The 8,186-nt window shown below is 39.0% G+C and overlaps 1 long non-coding RNA gene across 1 annotated transcript in view; it reads right to left on the reverse strand.

Moving 5' to 3' along the window:
- LOC121065624 overlaps nucleotides 1-7,939 on the reverse strand; it is a 33,074-nt gene extending 25,135 nt beyond the window's left edge. Inside the window, exon 1 of the long non-coding RNA XR_005817202.1 lies at nucleotides 7,735-7,939. This is a non-coding gene — a long non-coding RNA (uncharacterized LOC121065624). The remainder of the gene's footprint in view (nucleotides 1-7,734) is intronic.
- Nucleotides 7,940-8,186: the final 247 nt, after the last annotated feature.

An 8,186-nucleotide genomic window follows, 5' to 3' on the forward strand; every position in this document is an offset into this window, starting at 1 on the left:
AGAAAAGATTAAGAAGGAAAAATGGCACTCATCTCTCAGGTGCAAATTTCTCTGTCTATTTAAAAAGTTGAGAGAAGAAATAAAATGACAAACTGAAAAGGAAAGAAAGCATAGAAAATAAGGTGAAGCTTTCCTTCAGTGCTGCTCAGCATCACTCCTTTGAAATGAGCACAGCTATGCCAGTGCACAGCACTTGAAAGACCCAGAGCACGATGAAGGGAAAAAGAAATAAAGTGATGGTTAAATGGATATCCTAAGCTTCTACAGATATTTCTGTGCCTTTTTCACTGACCAAAAGATAAGATTACATGTTGTAACTGTCTTAAAAGATACCATAGATTGGAAATAACAACAACAAAACCTTTTCTTGTTATTACCTGCAATTTCAATGTTCTTTGACCAGCAGGGCACCACAGACCATCTACCTACAATGCTTAGATGTATAAAGAATAGCCACAAATGCTATTAAGGTTACAAACAAGTAGCTAAGCTTAGGCAAATGATACCAAAATCACTCAGCATCCAGCTACTGTACTCTACTGTATTGTATTGCATCCTTTTCTCTAATTAAAACTAATATGGAAAATGCCAATAAATAAGTAAATCACACACACACACACACACACACACACAAAAAGGACTAAAATAGCTAAGGAATCGTTTTGGTGTTCGAGTGTGTTAACCCAACCCTGTAAAACATACCTTGTGAAAGTAATAGATACAGAGATTAGTTGAAGTAAAGCTGATTCTTATCCATAAGCGCTGTCTCAGAGTGAGGATTCAAACTTTATGTCCAGAAAAGCCACATCAAATCTCTGCTTGAACCCTCAATACTTGGCACATCTTTGGCACATCTGTTCAGAGCATGAGATCAGTGAGGAAGAAGCATGGTACTGCCTAACACAATACAGCCTCAGATACAGGGCTTTTACATACCATCATGATAAAGAGAGATTCTAAAATGTCAACCAAAGGAATGAGAAATTATCAGACCCTGTTTTGAAGAGCTTTCAATGTATAAATTATTCTTGTTTTGGCATACTGAATAGGCAATACACTTATATTTAGGAATTGCTTTTATACATTTTCCACTATAAGATGATTAACAATTTGTTAAAAAAGCACAAATGTATATATGAAATGTTAATTGGCAAAATGTGTGAAAGTGAAGGTTTTCGTTATTTCAAATTTCCTTAATGATGTCTAAAGGAAGCTTGGATATGTGAGTATCATCAAGTTTTTAAGTAAAGAATACTACTCCATTTTCTGTAACAGTTCTGTGATTTTTCAAGTAGACAATCGAAATGAACGTCTAGATCCCTCTTTAATTATATCCAGACGTCTTTTCTCAAACAGCAGATTTGATTTCTGAAAAGGATAATGGACTTTTAATACTACATGGAGTCTATTCACTGATATAACTCAGCCATATGTGTGGGAGCTGTAAAAGTTACTTTTTTTTTTTAACAGATATTTTGGCATCCTTTCTTTCAGATTGTATTATCAAGAAAAAAGGTCTTTAAATGGATTTTCTCTGAATAGTAAGCCACCTGAAAAATTTCTCATAATTTTTTTTTAACTACATTTAATTGACACAGAGAAAATTGAGAAAACCCTACGTGTGCCTGTGTGGATAAAAATTTGGATGACAAAACAGTATAGTGCCCGTCTAATACAGAGTTCCCTGAAGATTTCAGAGAGCTCGATGAATAATTGCATTCCTGTGAACTCTAGAATGAATGCAATGCCAAATTGGTTTTGTCAAACAAATCTGATGTGATGTACTCAGAAGTGAGGTCACAGAGCTTCCTGGCTACAACATTTTAATTGAAATACCCATTGTATTTCACAGAATCATAGAATCATTAAGGTTGGAAAAGACCTTCAAGATCAGCTGGTCCAACCATCACCCTACTACCAATGTCACCCACTAAACCATGTCCCTAAGCACGAGGTCCAACCTTTCCTTGAACACCCTCAGGGACGGTGACTCCAGAATTTCCCTGACAGTGCAGAACAACCACTTGAAAGTCATGAAAGATGCTATTGGAGCATCTATTCTGCAAAAAAGAACAATGAGTTGCACCATGTGCACAGTTGGTTTTAATAACCTCAATACCTGAAAACATGGGATTAAAAGAAAATGTTTACTTTAGAGTGGGATATATCATGCAAATTGATATCATCAGGATCAGGCCCAAAGAATTTTTTTTGAGAATTTGATAGATCTAAGTGATGATACACGTTATATTTAAACATAGTAACAACAGCATGGAGGACCTGAAACAAATAGCAACAGGTCACCAAGTTTTAGGACTGATTCCTTGGGCCCACTGAAATCAGAAGCACATTTTTCATTAACTTTAATAGGATCAGGATTATATCCAATATTAATGATAGGTAATATAGCAACTACCATTTATGAAAACCTCTAATCTGCTGCTCCTGCTCCTATCAGTAACTTTTCTTTGACGTCTAAGATTCGGATGGGAAAATAATACAGGATATGGTATAGAAGTTAACTTTTTTTTTTTTTTTTTGTACAATAAATGAACATCACTTTTGTTATCAATCAGTTTCTTCCATCTATTACAAGCTATTCCTTGGGATGTTTTTAGCTTAACTTCTGAGTCAAGGCTTGAGGCTGGGGAGTTAGGTGGTCCTATAAGAAAAGGAAGGAAAGAAAAAGATGTATTAAATGATACCCTTGTGGTCTGTGAAATGTGTCATGTGACCTGCTATCAAGATTTTCCTTCTTGAGGAGCTGAAGGAGAAATTTCTCCTCTTTGATGTCCCAAAGGTCAACACTGAAATCAGAAAGAGAGCAAATGTGGAGACTGGGGCGGACGATCAATACTGTGGCTGTGTGCTCAACCTTGGCTTTTTTACAGTTGTTCCCTGCATTTACAGAGTGTTTGCCATTATTTCTTTTAATCCTTAGCTCTTATGTAGAAGCATCTGGAGTTAATACTGAATGCTTGGTTTTGATTCCTATAGTGTTTTCTGTAGTCTGGGTTAGTCTTTCCTCACCACAGCTTTTAACTCCAAAGATACGTCTTCACTGTTGATTCATGTGAGTTACTGTAGATCAAGGTGACAGCAGACACATGTGACATAAATCATGAGCAGTACAAGGCAACCAGATGACCACACAAAAACCTCAGGCTTGTGTGGAGAGTATAAAACTGTTAGGATCTGTTAAGCTATATGCTAGGCCTGTGTTAAATACTCCTCAACACTCAAATGAAGGGATATTTGTGTGGATTTTTGATGTGGATAGGTCTTAACAGTGCTGAAGTCATAATCTGAGCTAGCTCTGGAGTAAAATAAGCTTTAAACCCACAGCTTTAAACCCACTGAGCCCACACGTTACTTGCAAAGAGGTTACGATGACAAAAGTCAGGTGTGGGCTCTTCCCTCTATGAGACTGGGGGCTGGAGGTACTCCTTCTTCTGTCCCGCCTGGGTCCAAGAGATACGCCTGCCTGCTCTGTTGTCTTCCATCTCAAGACAAATATTTCTCTTTCAATTGGATGTCGTGACCTACAGTGCTCGTTTACAAGCAAAATTTACACTCAGCTCATTGTTGTAATTGTTCAGCTCAGTACTGTAATGTGAAATCTGCAGCTTCTGATAATAAAAGCACTGGAGTATAGCACTTATTGTCACATCTCTTACACAGCGGGATAGACACGCTCCACATCACATCAGGGATCTGGCTGTTGCCGTGCCTTAGCTCTCTTCTGATTCATCTTAGTCCCCTCCCATGGAAACTGGGGAGTAGGAGTGCTGGGGAGGGAATATGGTTGTGTGCTGTGCTCAGGGTGCTATGCTAACACAAAATACTGATGCAGCTGGAGCACAAACATGAACCTGGGAGATGGATAATTCACCCAGCAGCTTTGGGAATCTCATGCAATCACAAAGCTAGCTGCAATTTATTTATTTATTTATTTTAAGCAGGAAATGCCAATTTGTGGATAGCTAAACATAGCACAGAACTGTATTGTTTTGAGAACATTTTATTTTGGTGCTTTCTGGGAATGCATAGTTTGACTATCCATTTTCAAATCTAATTTTCATCTCAAGTTCTTCTATTTTATTTGGTATATCACAGGAAAAAATCAAAAAATCAGGAAAAAAATACTGCATCCAAGTCTCCTCCCTCCCTAAATTTCCTTACTTTAGCTTTTCAAAAATTTTTGCATTCAGTCTCTGTGGACACTTAAGGTGGAGAAACACAAAAACAAGCTCAAAAACTTTGGATACATACGCATTTGGATATAAAAACAAGCAGTTCCCACCCACCTCTTCTTCAAATGAGATGGCAGAGATGCTATCACACGAAAGAGACCCTCACATCATTTTTCAATTTTCTCTAATACAGTTTTCAGTCGAGTTCCTCATTTGGAACATGTCACACACTGAAAAGCCCAGTGCCACACATTTGAGGTTTGGCAGACTTTGCAACATGGTAGGTTTCGGTTCCCTTTGACATCTTAGCATTCTTTGCTGATGGTGACAGGGAAGGCCAAAGGGGAACATGAAAAGCAGCTGGGTCCATGCTGGAATAAGGATTCAGTGAAGGCCTACCCAGGCTCACTGATTTTGGTTTCATATGGAGGCCAGCCTTAAATCAACTTTTGGCTGGAGGTTTCAATAGAACATATGCATTTTTATTCAGGCTTTTATTTTCTTGTCAGACCTTTAGTATTTAAAGTCCTCCCAGCTTTTGGTCTCCAGTAAAGAAGAACAAGCCAAGAGAAAAGAAGGCTGACCTGCTTCACTAGATACTTTGGTATGTTGCTGCAGATAGAGTGGCAGGCTTGGTGCCACTGGCCTGAGGAGCTAGCCTTATTTAGTATCCAGTCTACCATATCATTCAGACAAAGTAATATGAGCTCCTTAGGTTTCGCTTCTTCAAGACACCTGCCCCTGGTCCTGGAGGACTCAAATGTCAGCAGGTGAGGACAGAGAATAAATACCTTCCCAGTGTCTCTGTTTGGCAAGCTATTCTTCAGTTCCCCTCTTGCTTTCTGGGTCATACAGGTATATTTCTTGAAGTCAGGGAGCATCTCAGACAAAGGAAAACAAATAAAAGACTGCAAGTTGGAAGGACAAGTATCATCAGTGGCCTGAATAAGGAAGCTTACAACCTACGCTGAAGAAAAGCTATAATGATTCTGGAAGTAGTGTTATCTCTCACAGAGCACTGCAAACCAAAGGTGATTTATGGGGAGTAAGCGTGCAATTAATATAGTCTGAATTGCTCCAGGAAGTAACACATAAGAAATCAAAACCTTTTGCTGCACCTTGGATTTAGAGAAGCAAATAGAACGAAAGCATGAAGTAATGGAGCCAGTGGTGCTCAGGAAAAGGAAAGGCTCTTTCAAAGTGGGTGGGTGATCTGAAAATCAATGAGAAGGAAATGAAGCTCAAGTCCACTACGAAAGTATCACAAATCAAGACCAGTTACTGTTAAACCCACTGAGAACAGCTCAGCAACAGAGCAAAGAAGGTGAGGTCTCTGACCTTGTGCAATGGGGCAAGCACTTTTTCTGTCTCTCTGTTCAAAAGAATTATAACTCTGTTTAAAGCTGCTGAGTAATTTCTGCTGATTCATAGCGAGACATTTGCTAATTCCACTAGCATGTAAGGAGAGCTACAGACAGAAATATTGCAAAGGAGGCTTACAATTCGTGTAGGCTTTTAAAACCCTCGGCAGTCTGACAAGCCACACTCATTCTTGCAGCAGGTACTTCAAGAAGATGCACGTACAAACTGTACAAGAAACTGTACAAGGAAGTGTTGCATAGATGTATGGAAATTGGTTCAGTATTGGAGTAGCACATATGGATTTCCTCACAGGCTTCTGGCTGAGAGGGGCCGGAGCATCCTGCCAAACAGAGCAAATAATTCCACTCTGTCCAATGCAGCAAGGTCTCATCAGTAGGGTAGGCTCCAGCCACCAGTCCCTTACTGCCCTTTCCAACAGGCTGAGAGCTGTTTCTCCTCTCCGGTATGATGTGAAACTTTTCTGCAGGAAAGGAAATATGTAATAGGCTCAGGGGATCATATAAGAATTAAAGGAAACAGTATACTCTAATCCTGGATATGAATTAGTGTTCCTGTGAAATATTACAGAAATTCTTTACACAAAGGTTGCCTGAGGCATTAAAGTTCTTCACAGCACAAAGCTGTGAGGAAACTGGACTCTCTGTGACTGCTCAACAAGAATAAAATGAAGATTTATCATCAGAAAATGAAACAACTTTTCCTTGAGAAAACATTTTCCCTATGTGGACTTTCAATTGTGAAAATCCTATGCTGTAATTTGGCATAAACAATAACACTGTCCTACTTTGAATGCCAAATGAGAATTTACCTACATTTTTCTGTACCATTACCTCCTGAAAATTACCTGAACAAAAACTATTGTTTTGGATCAATATTCTACTTTGTATCCACTGGTGTCACCATACTGCTCTGAGAGCTGTGGTTCCTGGTTTCATGTACTCCTGTCAATCTACTTTCCTAGTAAACTACATCTCCCCTGGTTCATTAATGTTTTACTCCATATTCCGTCACAACTTTTAATATACAGACACTTTCTACAGATTCAAGCTGATCTCCCCTCTGTCTCAGCACACTGTAATGAAAGAGGTGGTGTGGAAATCATTCAATATGCTCCAGCCTTCTTCCAAAATCCTACACATGGAATAAATTACTGCAGAAGAAAGGCACCACTTGTCCCAAAGACTGTCTGTAGTCTGGTACTATGGAAAATGCTTTTGAACAGCTCATTCTAGCAAATAGGAAAACATAGGTTAGTAGAAGACCCCTTCTCTTCCCCTGCCGTGAAGTGGGACAACATGTTAGACACACAAACTTTTAGTTGGGGTATTTTGTCTCTTTTTTTCTGCTAGTCTGGCCAGCAGGTTTGGTTTTCCTCTTCATTTTCCTTTTTTCATTACTTCCTATACAAAAAATACAACTGTAGATGATACTTGAGCCTTTCTCTGTGTGGTCTTCATTCCTATAACCATTCTATTCTCCACTTGTTACTTCAGATAGTAATTTAAATCCCTGTTTCTTCCTACCCCTGACACTCAACCCTCACCCTTAAGAACAGCTATTCTTTTTTTCTTCCCAACTGCCATTCTTGCCTGGGCTGGAGGCCATCAAGCTCACCCATCAGATGATTTTTCACATTAATTTTATCTTCTCTCCAATATGATCCCCAGACAGATTATTTTTCTGCAGTTTGAGATAGCCATCATTGGAGAGAAAGATATGGTTTCAGTTTATATTCTGTTACTATATGAGTTACCAGTAACAGCAACCAAAAATTAAGGATTCTGACTTCTTTCCAGCTTACACAGCCTTTACTTAGGAGAGGTATACTTCAACACAGTGAAAGAAATTACCTAAGGCCATTACATATCCTTTAAATAGCACATTCTGTGTAAAATAAGTGGTAAGTGTGGCTAATAGTGGAAGCACTGTTAAATGTAAGCAATTATGAATGTAATAAAAAGTCCCTTTTGGGATCTTTTTTGGGGGCAGAAATAACTACAGCAGATGTTAGCAGCTTTCTGTAGACTCAGCTATTCTATTGCAGCTGTAGACCAGTGGATACAGACTATGAGTCTGTAACACGTTTGCTTTTCTTAGTCCCCCTTTGCCAACCATTTGGAAGTAATGGGCAGATGCCATAAGAGATCCACACACACACCTTGAAACCCCCATTCATGGGTTTCTTTCCTGTCCCACATTTATGTCACAGGTAAATAAGAAACTCCAAATTGGTTCCTTTAGGGAACTTGCCCATTTGTCTGACTGGCAAACTTCAGATAGCCTTCATCACACTTAGATGAGTTCCTCTTCTCTTACTCTGACTGGAGGACAGATGCTGTGGTATAGCAGTAGCCTTGCATTCAGGAAACGCTGTAATATTCTGAACACAGCACAAAATAACCCTTATATTATCCTTCCTAGGTGAGACATTTCAGAAGGCATCACCAACACCATTCACATTGTCAATGCCATGTAACAAGAGCTCTCTGTAAACAGGATCCTGTTTCTAGATTTCCATGAAAACAACATTCTCTCTTTTCTCTTTGACTCTCAGAGCTATCTAGCCTCTTGGTTTATCCCATTATTCTTTCAGGCAGATATGTGTGTTTA

The sequence above is a fragment of the Cygnus olor genome, chromosome 2, assembly GCF_009769625.2.
Source record: "Cygnus olor isolate bCygOlo1 chromosome 2, bCygOlo1.pri.v2, whole genome shotgun sequence".
In the NCBI taxonomy this organism is placed as follows: domain Eukaryota; kingdom Metazoa; phylum Chordata; class Aves; order Anseriformes; family Anatidae; genus Cygnus; species Cygnus olor.